Genomic DNA, 18623 nt, shown 5'->3' with positions numbered 1-18623 from the left:
ATATAATAAAGAGACTTTGGGGTACCATTGTGTTGGTGTTCTCCTTCCATTTCTTGAGGTGATGTCATTTTAATTGTTGTGATTTACATTCTACATGTATGTTGGATTATGCTAGTTATCATTTTTCCACTTGTTTGGATTAACATATGCAAGCTACCTTGTATGGTTTTTGGGTTAGAGAAATACTCTAGGAAGAGGAGCACTAGAAGGATTTTGGTGAAATCTCTAGTCTTCTCGTCCATTGTATAATCTAATCCCTTTATGATTGTTGACATCTTTTTCCAAGTGTGTAGAAATCCTTAGATTTGGTTGAAGGATTTACTTTGGTGTGGGGTAACTCTCCAATAAACGAACTAACTCCCAAGATCAAGAATAGAAGGACCCAATCGGTTTGCCTCAAGGATCTCATCAAACGATTTTGAAAGAGGGAGTTTCCTTTCCTCTAGCCTACTAAGATCACCTAAATTTAAATTAAATATTTTTCTTGATTAATATCTTGTGCTTTCAAAGATTTTATTTGCTACCTAGAACATGGTTTTAAATAGACAAGTATGCAGTTCTACTTGCATGTCTTAATCTAGTTATTGTACACTAATTGTAGATTATCATTTTGACTCTTTCATGTCATCTTTCCACTCATTTTGGATCTGTTTCGTAGCCCCTTTTGAGCATATTTGAGACGAAAATTCAAGGAGGCTGTGAATATTTGAGACATCATTTCTCGAAAGGCCGAGTTCTACTTTGAGGGCAGCATCCTTCTCCCACTAGGCTGTGGGCTCGAGGAGGCTTAGACTCTCTCCTTAACGTTGAATACAACTCTCTTTGTGGCTGATTTGATTGTTTCAAATTTGTTTCTTGTATATTCAGATTTTGTCAAAGACTCTCCTGTAGTTGTTACTTAAAGAGATCTAGCCGTTGGAAGTGGCATGTTGTAAAAGTCTCATTTGGTTTCCTTGGGAAGTCTTCTCAAAAGGCTTTTTTTTCTCTCTTTGTAACCAATCTCTAATAAAAAGATTATTTTTTCTTGCGAGGGAGCTTGGGATTTTTCCCATGGTATCTTTTATCCCCATTTAGAGGGAGGATCATTGCTTCTGGGTGGTCTAATCTCTTAGTTTAGTTACTCCAATTTTCTTTGTTAATCTCCTTGCTAAGCTCATTTGTGCATGATTAGTTTCTTAACATAACACTCACATGCATTCTCATTTTAGCATACATTTGAGAATGGTTTATGTTTTCCATTTCCATTTCTTAAATACTTGTATTGGGCAATCTACTACAACACATGCAATTTTTCTTTTGTCTAACCAATTAGAAATTTTCCTGCACTATTTGGTTTATTTCACCTACTTGTTTAATTACTAACAAGTTATTTAACCATATAAACATTGAAATAAACATTGCAGTCTCAACCATCTACAGATTAATAGCTGAAAGAAATAGACAAACACACAAGGGAAACCGTTATTTTTGGACAATCATCCCTAGAAAAACCCAACTTGGGAAAATCGGTATAGCAGTTTTGAGGGTTTTATTATTAAGCAACTTTTCTTGAGTACACTAGGTGCCAAACTGGCTCACCCGATAGAGAAAATAATCTTCCAGTAATACCTCTCTTCGGAAGTAGATATTCAGAAAGTACGCTCCACGAAACTCTCTCCATCACCTCTCTGAGGCACTCTGTCATCCCTCCTGGCCTCTGTGTCAGCCTGAAACCCTTTGCGTCAGCTCTCTGAGGCTCTGCGCAGCCTTTCTAACCCTTTGTGTCACTTTTGCAGCCTCTGCGTCACTCAGGCAAGCCCTCTGGCCCTCTGTGCTGTCACTGCTAGCCTCTGCGTGGCTCCTGTTGGCTCTAGGTTTGCCTCTCTGTCTATGCACTAGTCTTCCGGCACTATCTCAGCCTCTCTGCCTTGCACTCATTTCCCCTCGCTGCAACTCTGATCACTGGTTCGATTTCTCTTAGCAAACCCCGCTCTAGAAAATCGAACTGACTGAACACTCAGGTGTATCTCCAACTGACCCTCAAGCCTCCTCTTATACTTTTTCTTTTGAGTCTTCAACGCCCGAGATTACATCTCTAATCAACGACTAGGATTAGATTTGGCTTGATCCATGTCATTTAGAACCTTCTAACCCAGTTTTATGTTAATAACCATTAATATTTTTATTTTCCTAAGTTTAGACTTAGGAACCCATTAAAAATATTAATATTTTAATATCTCCTTCACCTGGTAGAATTCCCCAAACCCTAAGTTGCACGAAACGGGGAAACGGGTACGAGTTTCCGAAACGGGAAGCGATACGAAACGCGACCTCCCCAAATTTTGGAAACGGGGAAACGCGAATATATATATATATATATATATATTGAAAATATTTAAATATAGATATATATATATATATATATGTGCAATCATAAAGCATAAATGATACATTATAATTTATTACACTTAAACATTACGATTTAATTTACATCACATTTACTCATGAATGATCACATAATGAAAATAAAAATATCGGAATATCCAAAAGCAACCTTTATTATATATCCAAATCTCAAAATCAACCTTTATTTATATTAATATATGAGGCTGCAAGTACAATAAAGACTATAAGGCTGCAAGAGAGAGATCCAAATCAAGATTTTCTGCATCCACATCCCATTCTTTAGAAGGACCACTATTGTATTGGGAGTCTCCTCCTACATAGTCGAACAACCTTAGTGCTGACTTCATTAAATACACGTTTCATACCCTAGTACCCTACATGATCTTGATTATTGGGAGTTTCCCCTGCATAGAGGGCTTGGTTCTCTTGATTAAATACAAGTTCCATACCCTAGTACATGATAAAATCCAATGGAAACATTGCAATCCCTCCAATCCTGAAATCCTGAAAAACTAACAAGTCTGCTGGATTTTGAGTGAGATCTAAAATTCTACTTTCTCCATATGAAATCCAATGAGGGCGAAACCACTCTCAAACATCCTGAGTCATTTCATGGTAATGTTAAAAATTTAAGTAAAAGGATGAAAATGAAAAATAAAGGAGAATATCACTTTTACTTTAAGAATTTAACATTACCATGAATTGCATATCCCTAAATTCTAGAACATCCTGGAAACCCTAAAAAAATTTAAAAACAAATTAAAAATAAATAAAAAACAACTGTTTTTTTGGGGAAACGTGGCCCGTACGGCCTGGAAACGTGTTTCCGGCCGTACGGCCGGAAACGCGTTTCCAGGCCGTACGGTACGGGGAAACGCGTTTCGTTTCGTTTCCCCTGGGGAAACGACCCCTAGGGCCACGTTTCCTGCAACTTAGCCCAAACCATTTCTGGGTCTTGGAGATCTCATGTGCTTTAGCCTCTCCACCAATTTTCATGGCTAGAGCACATTTGATGCTACCCCAAATGAACACTCCCTCTTAGCGAGGAATGTGCTCCAGTAATACTCCACCACTGAGTATCACCCTAATCATCTGGCACTGGTACCTGTGCTAATGTTTGGCTTTGCTGCCCAACATCCTCTGCACTGCTGCATCCTGTACTGTTGCCCATGGCTCTACCACTGCCACTGCTACATATGTACGACAGCTCCTCTGCATTTGTGTTGTTGCTAGTCCTTCCTCCCAACTTTGCATCTGCATTGCAGCCCTCTCTACTCATGCTGCATTGTGCTACCTATAGCACTACCACTGCTACTGCTGCATTGCAACTCAGTTACTGATACGATGGTAACTAATCTAACCAACTACTGACATCCTTGTCAAGCTAGAAACCATCCTGATGCTGAAGCTCTCTCTACTGCTAACCTGTGCTCCCTTTGCTGCAACAACTTTGTGCCTCTCGCACCGCAGCAAACCTCTATGTGCCTTCCTGCACTGCTGCAACCTCCTCTGTGCCTCTCGCATTGTTGCAACCCTCTCTGCACTGTCAGGGACTACTACACTCTTGCACTGTTCTGCCACTCCATCCGCATCCGCTTCTACCGACATCTGCCATCCTGCTACTGTCACTTTAGGGCTCCCGTAGCCGAATATTATCCAAGAGTTTGGGTGCCTCAAGGATCCTACCCCTCATATCATGTAGTCCTCCTGACTACAGCTCGATGTCTCCCCACCTCTTTTCTAGAGGGACATGACCACTCATGGCACAATCGTCATCATCCTCTACCTCCTTCTCCACCTTCCCTGGCGCTGCCTTAGAGTCACATGCCTCTCCCTTATTCTTCTTCCTAGGACACTGGGTTGCATAATGGCCCAACCCCCCACAGTTGAAGCACTTTATCTTGGAGGTCTTTTTTCTTCCTCTTCCCCTGTTGCCCCACAAATGCCAGAGCTGCATCCTCTTCCTCCTCTTTCTTGACCCGGGCTCCTTTGTTGCTACTTCCCACCTTAGTCAACCGTCTGATCTCCTCTTGGCGAAGAGCTACCCACAGTTCTTCCCATCTTGAAAAGGATGAAAATGAAAATAAAAGGAGAATGTCACTTTTACTTTAAGAATTTAACATTTCTAAACGCTTTTCCGAAAGCTTTTCTGGAAGCGTACGCTTCCTCCTCCGAAGCGCCACGCTTCCGACGCCCGAAGCGTCGTACGAAGCGCGCTTTGGCACTTCCGTACAACGCTTCCAAATTTCCAGGAAGCAACTGAAAAAGCCAAAGCGGCGCTTCCGAATTCGGAAGCGCCGCTTCCGGCCAAGCTTCCTAGGCGCTTCCGTACGGGACGCGCTTCGGGGCTTGGAACCGTGGGGGGGGGGCTTCGTGCAACACTGGTTTTGCCTCGACAGCAATAACACCCCACCAGCTTCACACTCTGCAATCTGCCCACAACTTCCTATGCCCCACCAACTGAAGAAACTGAGCCTCTTGGCTCTGCGCAATCTCGACAAGGCTGATTTGCTCCCCTGGCCAATTGCGTCACTCCTACCTGGCGGAGTAGGATGACGTGGCTCCTCGTGAGCCTCTTCTGCCTTCCTCTGCCTCTGCGTTGGCCTCTCTCTGGCTCGAACTGATGACGTAGGCCCTCTGCCTCACCCCTTCTCTGTTGTTTTCTGCTTAGGAACAACGTTTGTCACTTGGGACAGTTGTTTCTGCTACAAATTCTCCGACTCAGTTGGTGCCTTCAACTCTCAGGTGATCTACAATCATCTGATACCATGTTGAAATTTCTAAGTCTAACCCGTTGGAAATTTTCCTACACTATCTGGTTTATTTCGCCTACTTATTTAATTACTAACAAGTTATTTAACCATATAAACACTGAAATAAACACAATGCAGTCTCAACCATCTACAGATCAACGGCTGAAAGTAATAGAAAAGCACATAAGGGACACCATTATTTTTGGACAATCGTCCCTAGAAAAACCCAACTTGGGAAAATCGGTGCAGCAGTTCTGAGGGTTTTATTATTAAGCAACTTTTCTTGACTACACTGGGTGCCAAACTGGCTCACCCAACAGAGAAAATAATTGGCCAGTAATACCTCTCCTCGGAAGCAGATATTCTGAAAGTCTACTCCACGAAACTCTCTCCAACACCTCTCTGAGGCACTACATCAGGCCTCCTGGCCTCTGCGTCAGCCTGAAACCCTCTACGTCAACTCTCTGAGGCTCTACACAGCCTTTCTAACCCTCTATGTCACTTCTGTAGCCTCTGCGTCACTCATGTAGGCCCTCTAGCCCTCTGCGCTATCACTACTAGCCTCTATGTGACTCCTGTTGGATCTATGTCTGCCTCTTTGCCTCTGTGTTGGTCTTCCAGCACTATCTCTGCCTCTCTGCCTTGCACTCACTGCCTCTCGCTACAACTTCGATCACTGGTTCGATTTCTCTTAGTAAACCCCGCTCTAGAAAATCGAATTGACTGATCACTCTGGTGTATCTCCAACTGACTCTCAAGCCTCCTCTTATACTTTTTTTTGTTGAGTCTTCAATGGCCGAGATTACATCTCTAATCAACGACTAAGATTGGATTTGGCTTGATCCATGTCATTTAGAACCTTCTAACTTAGTTTTATATTAACACCCATTAATATTTTTATTTTCCTAAGTTTAGACTTGGGAACCCATTAAAAATATTAATTATTTTAATATCTCCTTCACCAAATAGAATTTCCCCAAACCATTTCTGGGTCTTGGAGACCTCATGTGCTTTAGCATCTCCAACAATTTTCATGGCTAGAGCACATCCGATGCTGCCCCAAATCAACACAAACAAGTATTTTATGTTTACTGGGAAACCTTAAACTAGTTTAATTTATCCATCTACTTTGGTTTCACAAGTCCCTTGAGCACATTGCTTTATCATGGTCAATTTATATTATGTGGCATTATCATTATTGTTGGGTCTTTCTTGTGTCACTCCATTGAAGCAATTTGGCATTGATTTCATTTACTTGCAAAGCAACATATTTGGAACTTGTGGAGCTACATTCAGCTAATTGTTTCACTTTCTTTTTCTATTGAAAGATATTGGTATTGTTTATTTGAGCATTGTCTTTTATTTTGAGCACTAATATCAATACTTTCTTGAAAGCAATAGCACTCACTCATGCATTTCATCTAGGCATTTTAGTATAAGAAGGCTTCCAAGCCAGGCCCCAAGCCTCACTAAAATTAACCTCCAAGCATAAGCTTGGTTGATAGAAAGTATAAGGAAAAAGACTTTCTTGGAAAGTTCTTCCATCTGGTATGAAGTAAGGTAAAAGCGTTGTGACCCTACAGTTATGAACGTGGTTTGTCCCCTTGTAGGAACGAAGGCACACGCTGGCTCGTAAGACTCAAGGGACGGGTATCGTTAATGACACGTTCGTGCCCTCGCCCCCTCTTTCTTACAGTCACCCCAATTTTTACCCTTTGGTAAGAGCTCAAGAGGAGGACTTCTCATTTAGATTAAAAATAACCAAGACTAATTGCATTCAAATCTAGTATAAGTGCATCTCATGCTAATACATCTTATGATTTCACTTGCAATTATCCATTTTACTTGTCATTATTGAATATTTTATGTTGACAAGCATTGTTTCATTTTCCTTTTTCTAGTAGAACACTAATTTTTTTTCCTTTTGCAAGATATCTCTATATGCTTTGATTCAGGCATTGATTATATTTTAAAAGCATTTTATATCTTGTATCAAGTATCATGCTAACATCTTTGTCTCCATTTTAGGATTGCTTTGCTTTCATTTTTTTAAGCATTCTACTTTTGCTTGGAGAAAATATATCTTTCATTCTTGTTGAGCAATTTATCTTAAGGCACTAGTTTTATGGTTTTAATATGTTAATTATTTTATTTCTCATATCATATTTTGCTCATAATTATTAAAAGTAATCCACTTTCACTTTAACATCTCTCCTAGAACCTCACATTTCTTTTATCTTAGTTTTCCATATTAGGGACCACCCCCCATAGCTAACCCAGGAGATAGCTTAAATGGAGAGAGAGGGAATTTAGTGTGACATCCCCTTCTCTTAGTTCCTTGCCACCAACCACACCTTGTGGGGTTGAAGGCTTTTCTCACAGACTTGTAGGTAGGTGTAGGCGGCAGGGTCAACAAAGGCACATAAACAATGCTCTATCTCTAGCAAAAACACCCAGAGTTATGAACATACCTTTTAGGTCACAGTTCTGTGTCTCTTTTCTGATGAATCTTGGCAGCATAGCGTCATGATTTTGTGTCTCTTTTCTAAGGAATCATGAACCTGGTTAGAGCACTGGAACAACCTCACAACAATTGTAAAAAACTGCCTCATTTCTTGCTTTATAATTTTGGGCATACACGGCCTCACTCCAGCTGCATGCCTGGTGTTTCAGCTCTCCAAAACAAGTATGGCAACCCTTCAAACAAGCCACCACAGTGGCTCGACCCTATCTCCAAAGTCACAGAAGATTTCGACCTTCAAAACAAAATATCCTTCCACAAACAAATGCACAAAAGTTTCTCCAAACTCGGCCATAAATAAAAATAATTGGTCTTCCAACATAAGCATAGAACTGTTGTTACGAACTCCTTGATTAGGTTCTTAGCCTAGTCATAGTGAGCTTGGCCCTGGGTATGCCTCTAACTTTTGATGTGATAAAGCCTTGATTTTCATGGAGACTTGTCAACAAGCTTCTTAGTGATTGCATTCTCTCTTGCTTGGGCTTTTCCTCACCTGAGCTCTGATACCATGTTAATTTTAGGATGACATGTTCTTTGGTTAGGACAGTTGCTTCAATGTTCCATATTAGTCCATTTTTCAGTCCATTTCATTTCCATTAGCAATCACATAAAACATGATCACATTGACAGTGATTGAAGAAAGAACATAAATGATAAATGCAGGAGACAAGTCAAGACAAGAGAACACATGAATTTGGTTCAAGCCAAGAAAAAACCCCAAGATGGGGAAAACCCTTGATCAAATCTTCTTATTATCAACTATCAAATGTTCAGTAGAGAGAGAGAGAGAGTACAATAATGCAAAGTCAAAACTAACTTGCTAATTTGAAGATCTAATATCACTGCCTTTAGACAAATAGATGGCCCACTCAAAACTGCGTTTCTGGCATTCTGTCAACAGTAATCAAATTGAGCCCTCTTGAGCTGGAGACAAACTACTGTAGAAGATTGGTCTGGTTAGGGCTGCTTACAGATCACTATTGGCCCTTCTAACTGCTCCAAAACTCCTCCTCTCAACTGCGGCTTTGCTTGACATACAAGATGCTGCCCTTCAATGGCCCTTAGGGCCGTTCTGTACCCAGATTAGGCCTCTCGGCTCCCCCATCTAGGCTAGTACAAACTTGTGGCCCCTAACTGCTCCAAAAATCCTCCTCTCAACTATGGCTTTGCTTGACATACAAGATGCTGCCCTTCGCTGGCCCTTAGGGCTGGTCTGTACCCAGATTAGGCCTCTTGGCCCCCCCATCTAAGCTAGTACAAACTTACGGCCCTACCTGAAGCAACAGTTCATAAATGCGACCTCACAAGGAGAGAATTTATGTTGATTTGTGTAGCTTGGGAGGTACTCCAAGCCCTAGGGCTCAGGGTTTGGAGGGAAAAGCACCACAAGGGCAGTTTGTGGGCTTGGAACCCAAGTATGAGGTTTTGGCACCCATCGTGTTTTGGGGAAAAACCATGATGGGTTCATAGCATGTGATGGATAAGGATGATAGTGCTCAGAAAGATGATTCCAACGCATTGAAAATTGTCCGAATCCGAGTTGTCGTTAGAGAGATATGAATTTTTGAAGTTGACAAATTAATTTGGTTGTCAAGTAGGCCGACTTGAGTGTCACTTCAAGTGAGACGTTGAGCCATTGTATGTGTATAAATACAAGGCGTATTGAGGTCATTTAAGCATCCAGTTTGTGCCAATACATCACCAAGAGGAGCTCTGAAATTTCGTGGAGGAAGCCACAGCAAAAGGAGCCAAGGGACAGCATGGAGGAGCCTAGGAACAGCGTGGACGACTTCAGGTTGCTGTAGGTGACAGCGTGGAAGTCTAGGGCTGTTTTGGGCGTGATTTGGTGTTGTTCTTGGGTGCATTTGCAGGGCAGAAAGGCTGAAGATTGAAGGAGTATAGGGTTGCTGTTTAAAGGGCTGTTTGGTGGAGTTTTGAGGGGGCAGTAAGCTACAGCAGCTGCTGTGCTAGGCCATAGGCCTTAGCCAACAGCTAGGCTGCCTTTAAGAGCTGCGTTTGGGGTCAAACAAAGCTAGAAGGAGCAGCGTAGGGGTGGAGGACCATCTCTAGAGTAAACCGCAGTCTTTTGGAGGGCTGGTTGCTGAGTTGTGTGAAGGAATAGGGCTGTAGGTGATGCCCTAACCAGAAAGCAACAGTGCAGCAGTGCAGTGTGGTGACAGCAGCAGTTTTGGAGGGATGTATTGGGTCAAGGCTTGACCGTGTTTGGATCAGTTGTTGAGCAGCCTGTTGGTGCCATGTAGATGACATTCAGTGGTGGTGAAGTGTCATCTTAGGTGCAGAATCAGCAATGAGTTGATTGGGTGTCATAGAGCTGGTTGGAGGGCAGCGTGTTGGCTACCCAAAGTAGCCCTAGACAAGCTATCTTGAAGGACAAAGAGCAGCTGAAGGTTGGGTGAAGGACGGTGCCGAAGTGCAACACTTTGATGGACTAAAGTTGTTGCTAGCATGGCAGATTGGAGCTCGGGAATTAGGCCTACCCAGAGAGCAGTTGATGAGCCCATGTTCATTGTAGTAGACGTGACTTGCAGCAGTGATAGGAGGCAGCCCTCTTGGAGTCTCGATGTGTAGTGGCCTTAATGGACTAAGGCACTACTAGTGAGCAGTACGGGTCCGACAGATCGGCAGGACAAGATACGACATAGAAGTGTTGCAGCCAAGTTTGTCATTGTATCTTGTAACCATAGACTGTTGTATTTATCAGATTTGGATTAATATAATGAAGATTGGTGATTGTACATATTGTACAATTTTGTTTAAAATTGTGTATATTATGCATATGTGATTTATCATTTACTGCTTTATATTTCTGCTGTGCAAAGTAGTTTATGGTTGAGATTCTCGGTTTGGTAGCATCAGTGTTTTAAGATTCTATCCTAGACCCAAGGTCGTGGAAATTCAACAATTTCTTCCTTAAATTGACCACAAACCAGCCCAAAAACAATACACTAACTTGGCCTGCCTTTCTGCTCCTGAATTCGGACCTGCAAGGACAGATTTACCCATACAAAACTTCTCAGAATTTTCCTCAAGGCCTACAGCTGTCCTTCTGAAGAATCTCGGCCCTGTTGCAGAACTAAAACCCAAAACAAACAGCCCTTCGTCCTCCTCCAAGAGCTCAGCTACGTCAGACATAAATTTGCCTTATAATCAAGCACTTGAATGTGAATAATGAGGTTGGAGGACACATCTATTTATATAAGATAGAGAGGGGTGTCACATGACTAAATAACTCCAAGCTGGCCATGATAATTTGCACGTGTGGGCTTCAGTTCAACAACATATTTCTCCTTGTCCAAATTTACTTTAGTGATCTTTAAATCAATTTTGGTCCTCTCGTAAGGAGGAATTCAATGCAATAATTATCTCTACCAAATGAGTTGTACGAACTTACAGAGTGAAATTTAACCCTAGTTGCCAGTTTTAACACTTTCCTATCAAAAGTCTCTCCCCTCTTTAGTTTTTTCCATAACCGTACCATTCCTATGATAAGAACAAGGGTTTTAACTTGTTAAGAGTAATTGAAGGATTGGGAGAGACTTTAAGAGCATTTCCAGCAAGAAAACTCTTGTGGACTTCATTATCTTCAGTGGGCAGTTTTCTACGGTGATTTTGCATGATAGCCTGATATATAAGGTTGATTTGTGATTTTGCTTACTGTAATCATCTCTGGGAAGTTAATATAAATAAGCTCTCTATCAAAATTGTTGTTTATGTCTATCATTCTAATTTTCTTCATCATTTGATTCTTATTTTTCATGATAACTTGGTATTTTAAAAAAGAAAGTAAATATTCGTTGAATTATTTTTATTTTTTGTATTTTTAGATGCCATGCTTACCTGCTTCATAAAATTTTAAGGACTGTGTTTCCAGGCCATACCTATTTAAATTTTTGTGCAACTTAGCTTCATAATGAAGGGATAATCTTTGTATGTTGCAGCTTTTCAGAACACTCTCGTGCTATATTATTAAAAAAAGGGCTACGTAGTGTCTAGTCCTGTTATTTGTATAGTGAAATTGACTGCACTTGTTGTAAAATTGGCTGCACCTGTTGCCTACCAGGTCCGAAACCTGGTGGCCATAGAACCCTGGATTATAAAGTTGGCTGGGCTTCATGAGACTCATGTGGAGCATTAAATTAGTTCTTTTTTAAACAGATCTAGGCTTCCTCCCAGAAATAGAATTGATGAATTACATCAATAAATCAGAAACTAAATAGGCTTCGCTCAATTCTAGGCATCCTAGGATGTAAAGGTTGGGGAGGGATCAAGGATCACAGATGCACATCCAAAACCACAAGGATCTAGGAGATTGATCATTTAGTTTGAGGCCACACTTGACTATGGAAACAAGGAAGTTAAACTCGGAAGGAAGTGAAAAGTCATTTCACAGATAAGTAGGCCAACAAAGAGAAGAAGAAAGTAATATTCTAATAACAGAGAGTTAAAGGAATATTTACCTTCTGCAAATAAGAATTTAAAACGTTTAAGATACATAGCCAAAGGAGCATAAACCAGAGTTGGTGAACAATGGGTCCAGAAGCAGTGCAAATTCTTTTAACAATCATGCTTTGATTAAGAGATACAAAAGGAGGCAAAATCTCCAACGCAAGTCCAGGCAATTTTTGTCATCTTCTAGAATTTCTAAGCCCATATTTTCACCAGATTAGGAAGATGCCCTTGATCAGATTTATAGGCTTGTTACGTCAGTCAATATCCACTTACTGACAGGGAAAGAAAACCCTTAACAATTTCGTAATACGACTTGAAGATAGGAAGGTAAGAGGTTCAGAAACTCAGAAACAGATGCCTTCATTAATATGGTGAGCTTTATCTTCCGATTCCCCAACAATCTTTTATACCAAACATTCACACTAGCACCACACTAACCTCAGACCTCGTGATCTTTCAGGGGAATAACTTACCTCTACAGTGTCTTGCCCCTTCTCCATTGTAAACATAACTGTGGACATCAACAGCGGAGAACTTTGCCTCGATTGAACCCGTCCTCAGCACATTCGTCCACTTTTTCGCTATCTGAATCACCTCATCCTGCACCATTTGTAAATCAAAAATTAAAATCATTTTGATTTTCAAATCATGAAACCCAGAGCTCAAACCAAATCATTGTCCAACCGAAACAAAACTACATATTCAAACCTTCCAACTTAATGCAGAGCATTTACTTCTCCAGTCCTTCACCAACCTATATATATATATCAATTATTTCCCTAGGTAATTCCCAGCTTAAATTGAACAAAACCCTTGCCAACCCAGACACAAATTTTCTTTTCAATTACCAATCCAAAAATGAAAAAGAATTCACTTTTTCCGGTCCTTATTTCACCCCAAACAAGTCTATTGCTTTCCCGATCCCTTACCACGCCAGAAAGTATCAATCATCCTATCAAGTCTATCATAAGATATTAGAGATCCAATTATGAGTGAACCCATGGACTGTAAATACACATTCAGACAATCTGCTGAGTTTCAGCCCATAGCACTGTGCATATTCCATTCAGTGAGTTCAGATCAATTCACTTTCTATATGCACATAACCCATATAACAGGCCTCAACCAATGCTCTATGTAATATATACACACCCAGACAGATAAAATTTATTTTCCATTAGCAATCCATAAACAAAAAAGAATTCACTTTTTCAAGTCTTTATTTCAACCCAGACAAGTCTTTTATTTTCCCGATCCCTTGCCACGGCAGAAAGTGTCAATGTTCCCATCATTTCTATCATAAGAAATCATAAATCCAACTACGACTGAACCCATGAATTGTAAATACACATACAGACAATCTGCTGAGTTTCAGTGCATAGTACTGTGTATATCCCATTCAGTGAGCTTCAATCAATTCATTTTCTATATGTCATTCTCTATATGCACAGAACTTATATACTAAGTTAGCCTTGATGGGTAGCTCAGTTAATTATTTGGCCCTTTGTAATGAGACCAGGTTCAATTCTCTTTAGGTTTATCAGAGTTCGGCATTGACAGTTAAGTCAATTGAGCGTGAGGCCTTTTCAAGTGAGCTCACTTAAGGGTTGTTCCAAAAGAAAGAAACTGGATAGATAAGATAAGATAAAATAATTGTATTTATGTCTAACTAATGACCACAAGGTAGGTCAAATGGATGGTTGAATATAATGATGTCCATAAAATGCGGGAGAACCAAACAATCTCCTATAAAAAAAAGCATGAATATAATAGCTACAATGCAGGAACATTAAAGATACAATGTACAGATGCCCTGACGAAGAGGATCAAACTCATCTCTCCTGATATCCGATATTGACTGAAGAGCACTGAAAAAAATTCCACAAAATTTGTTGGCCTGATGAAAGGTCAGTGGGAGGTATGGACTGTCCACTAACTCGTTTTCTGGGGAGTTTGTGCAACGCTGAGGTCTGGAGGACCTAGTCCGTCTCCCAGGGACGGATCTGAGATGGTTTAGCTGCTGGGGTCTCGTGTGGCAGGGTGAGGTCCCACGGATCCTCACTGATCTAGAGTATGGATACGAAACAATAGCGATTGTTCTCTTTGTGCCCCTATCTGAAGGTAGTACCCAAAAAAATGTTTGTGGGATTTGGTCTAATGAGAAGCCAAAGAATATGCACTCAGAACCTAAGAGCCTCATAAATATATGGTCAAACATCTCTAATCGAAATACCTGAAAAAAGCTCTGAGAATCTCTGAATAACTAAGTATGTGTAAACAATAATGACATTTCAAGTTAAATCCCATGAGTCGAACCAAAAAAAACTTTTATACGAGGTCTCAATCAATACTGTGTATATATTCATCCCCATAAAAACCTCAATGGTTAATGTTTATGTTCTCAGTAAATAAACTAGAATCCGAAAACTGGGAAAGAAAATTCTTAATGTATATATACACATATCATTGTATACAATTCCATAAACTAGGATTAAATCATATAGCCCGTGCACATAAATCCATACCCTTGTACGAGGCATATCTAAGCGTAACTTGACAAAGCCAAAAGAAGGGCCAATATGTCTCTTGAGCATCTCGGACTGGATCTGAGCAGGATCCATCCCTGTGATATCCGGAGGGGGGTCAAATGGTGGTGGGCTTTTTGATTTGGGCTTGCCCCATTCTTTCCATTCTTCGTCTTCTTCATCATCAACCACATCGTCTAGCTCGTCTGGAATGTGGATCGGCTTCTTCGCTTCTGCAGCATTCTTGAATTGTGTAGTCAATTGCACCAGCAGCAGCGATGACATATACAGAAAGAATGTGAACTTCATTGTCATCCGTGTGGCAGATCTACAGTATCAGTGGCACCATCGTGATATATCCACGCTAAATTATATCTGGAGCTCATGTGATATATACATGCATAGTTTTGGGTCAAAGGGTGCCAGCAAACTGGGCATGATATTGGTTGATGTGATACCTCCGTGTTCATTTTTCTTAATGCATTTTGTTTAGAATTTGGAAAGCATTTTTTTATATATTTGTAAAACTTATCCTAATTAAGTTGTTAATGTCAAATCAGTAGTGAGTACAGTTATTTCTAGTTGCTATCAGTTAATGCAGTCTTACTCATTATTCTTATTCAAAGAAAATCAGGCCACCTGAAATAATCAGCTGATAATCCTCACTCTTGACACGTGCCTCTGGATCCAAGCCCATGTAGAAATCACTTGTTATTCCCAAAAAAAATATAAAGTTATATTAGAAATCTCTTTTTAATTTTGCAAAAATGAGTTTTAGTTGAAATAAGCTAGACCAATTTTTTTTATTTTTTTAATCATATCATAATTTTCTGTTATTATGTATTTTTGAAATTTTGTACAGGTTCCAGTAAAAATTTATAATTCTAACAAATATCTACCCATAAATTTATAATTAAAAATTTATAATTCTAACTAATATCTACTCATAAATTTATAATTTTAACAAATCTTTAACCATCTTAAAAGCATTTCATTATAAAATATATCCTAAAAACTCCAAAATATAAAATATTTAAACTACAATATACAAAACAATTTTGATTTTGTTTCTGCTGAATTTTTTTGGGTAGATTATAGTTTCCCTTTTCTCTCTTTGATTCTAATTTTAAAAGGTTAATTAACTTAATTTTAATTAAATTAAAGAAGAAAACAAATATAAAATATAAAGATTTCCATCGTAATTGTAAATGTACTTTAGATTTTTTTTGAAAAAAAAAAAGCACCAGATTTCCATAGTAATAGTAAATGAATTTAGCTTTTTTGTAAATGTATTTAGATTTCTTTGGGAAGGAAAAACGCACCAGATTTTTATAGAAAATTCATTACAGAGTTCACTTATGATAAGTTGATGTTATTATGTATTTTTTTATAAAGATTACTATAACCAGATTTCCATAGTAATAGTAAATGAACTTGGCTTTTTTTAAATGTATTTAGATTTTTTTGGGAAGGAAAAACGCACCAGATTTTTTATAGAAAATTCATTATGAGTTCACTTATTATAAGTTGATGTTATTATGTTTTTTTATAAAGATTTTTATAGTAATGGTAAAAAATGCACGAGATTAAAATTTATTATATGAGATGATATTTTAGTGTATGGAGTATGTCTTAAAATTGTTTATGTTTGGTTAAAAACAAGTTAAAGGCCCAAGAACCAAAGGCATCTAGCACCCTTAAGGACTACCAGTGGGCCCTTACAGACCACTAGCAGGTTATTCCAGGTGGCATGGTTTTCCTTGAATAATAGGGATGAGTCAGCTGGTGATGAATCAGCCTGCATTTGCAGATAACAGCTAGACCCTTACAGACCACTAGCAGGTTATTCCAAGTGGCATGGTTTTCCTTGAATAATAGGGATGAGTCAGCTGGTGATGAATCAGCCTGCATTAGCAGATAACAGCTAGAGATGACTGTCCTAACAGTGGGTTTGACAGCTTAGTTATGATAGGAGTTATGATAGGTTTTCCTTGAATAAGGATGATAAGTTAGCCTGCATTCGGGAATAACAGCTAGAAATGACTACCTTCACTACTGCTTTGATCACTGAATTATAATAAAAAAAATTATTTGTAAAAAATATTCTCTAAAACAGAAAAATTATATGCAGATAGCAGAGAAATAAGACAATTAAGAAGTTGCATGTACTCCATCTCCTAATAAAATAGATTGTGAGTCATTAATACTGCAAAGGACCAAAAAGAAAGGTCACTATATAAGTGACGCCAAGAGGACTAATAGAGCAAGATGTTTATAAGGACCAGCAAAACATGCAATAACCAAAATTAACTTCGGCTAATGTCCACTTGAGTTCAAAATAGAGAGGTGTCTGAGCTCTGGAGCACGTCTGCAATCAAAATTTTGAAATGCATTGTACCCGCGTGGCATTGGGGGGTTTTGACAAATTATCAACCACCCAAATTTGAGACTTGTAAATGTGTGTAAATTGGATGTGTTTAAAATTGGACTTCAATTCTTTGATCTGCCTCATCCAATTGCACAGCAACGGAGGGGCAAAATCAGAGGGATTGATAATCCACTCTATTGAAACTTCGGAGTCTCCATAAACAAACAGTGTCCAGACCGATCTTTTTGGTACAACGTAGAAAACCCCACAGAGCGGTGATTTCGGGCCATGTGTTTGAACTACGATGTACAACAGAGGCCGAGGTTGATATTCCGGTCATAGTTTAACCAGTTTACACATTTTCATGGATAATTATGGAATTTTAGCAAAATTTTGATAAAATTCTGCAGAGATTTTTGTAAATTTAAATTTTAGCGGTCAAATTTCAAGATTTTGGGCGCTCCTAATTTTTAATGTTACTTAATGTATTTTTACTCTAAAAACAATAAAAACATGATTCAAACCTTAGTTTAAAAAAAACCAAATTCCAATTACCGTTGATAACTGATATGGTCCCTTAAAACAATGTGTGCCCCATCCACGGCCCAGATGATTCATAGCGCCTTCCAAGAAACTTGCAAGGAAATTGTTTATACAGTCGATGTACTCATGGAGCTTGCAATGCGTATAATCGCCGGAAGGACCAAATTCTTCAAAAGAGGCACATATATTATGACAAGTATTACTAATATCCAAATGTTAGGTCTCAAAAATGATGGTGTTTCGTGCTTGCCAATCACCCAAAAGATGAAGAAGTGGACAGTTTCTATGAGCTTTGAAGTGAGCCTGCCACCCACGAATGCAAGACTCCACTGAAGATAATTCTCGAGGCGCCGATAAGCATAAGAGATGAATAACCTTTGACCATATGGCCCCCGAAACCGAACAAGAGATAAATAAATGAAAAACATTTTCAAAAGAGTGTATGAAGAGACAACACGAACTCGGACCATGGGAACCTTTCTTTAAAGATTATCCCGATACTATGCCTTTGAAAATCAAGATTTTTGGCTGGATCGTGTTGTAAATGCAGTCAGATTTATAAAATTGAATTTTATTAAAATTCTGAATGATTTTATTTTGAGTAATTTTTTTACTTATTAAAAATTAAATAAAATTTAGAGGCTATGGGAGGAAGAGGTATATTTATGGAGCTTAGAATGTATGATAAATAATTAAACTGAAGTATATGTTTTTTATTAAGGGATTTATTTAGTCAAAGAAAGTCAAGTAGTTTCTATGTGTTTTGGGAGATCACTTCTTTATTTAGCATTTAATAAGAGCTCCTTTCTTAGTAACAAAAAATTAGAAAGCCTTATGAAAAGAATCAAGGAAAAAAGTGAAATGGCTCTCTTCAATAGCATATTTACAAGTTCTTTGTGATCTCATAATGATGTGGACTTATGTGTCAATGAAAAGCTTAAATTAAGATTGGGAGATTTAAAAATCAATTACTTGATTAGGCCATCTCCTATTCCTTAGGGCTAAATGGATTGGCATTGCACAATTATGAAGGATTGCATTATCAATCAATTTTAGTA

The 18623-nt window shown here is 39.0% G+C and overlaps 1 long non-coding RNA gene and 1 pseudogene across 2 annotated transcripts in view; one reads left to right on the top strand and one right to left on the bottom strand.

Moving 5' to 3' along the window:
* Positions 1–15049, bottom strand: part of LOC149149384 (uncharacterized) — an 86068-nt pseudogene extending 71019 nt beyond the window's left edge. The window contains exons 1-2 of the transcript XR_016263556.1: positions 14655–15049; positions 12603–12729 (exon numbers count right to left, since the gene is read on the bottom strand). The product of XR_016263556.1 is annotated as an uncharacterized LOC149149384 (transcript). The remainder of the gene's footprint in view (positions 1–12602; positions 12730–14654) is intronic.
* The window catches only part of LOC149149383 (uncharacterized), a 386921-nt gene that overhangs the window by 353089 nt on the left and 15209 nt on the right, over positions 1–18623 (top strand). The window lies entirely within an intron of this gene.

This window comes from Pinus tabuliformis, chromosome 9 (genome assembly GCF_031772625.1).
Source record: "Pinus tabuliformis cultivar Carrire ecotype Pingquan chromosome 9, CPIR1, whole genome shotgun sequence".
NCBI classification, from domain to species: domain Eukaryota; kingdom Viridiplantae; phylum Streptophyta; class Pinopsida; order Pinales; family Pinaceae; genus Pinus; species Pinus tabuliformis.
Note: the sequence above shows the minus strand (reverse complement) of the source record. Positions and strands in the feature narration are given on the sequence as shown.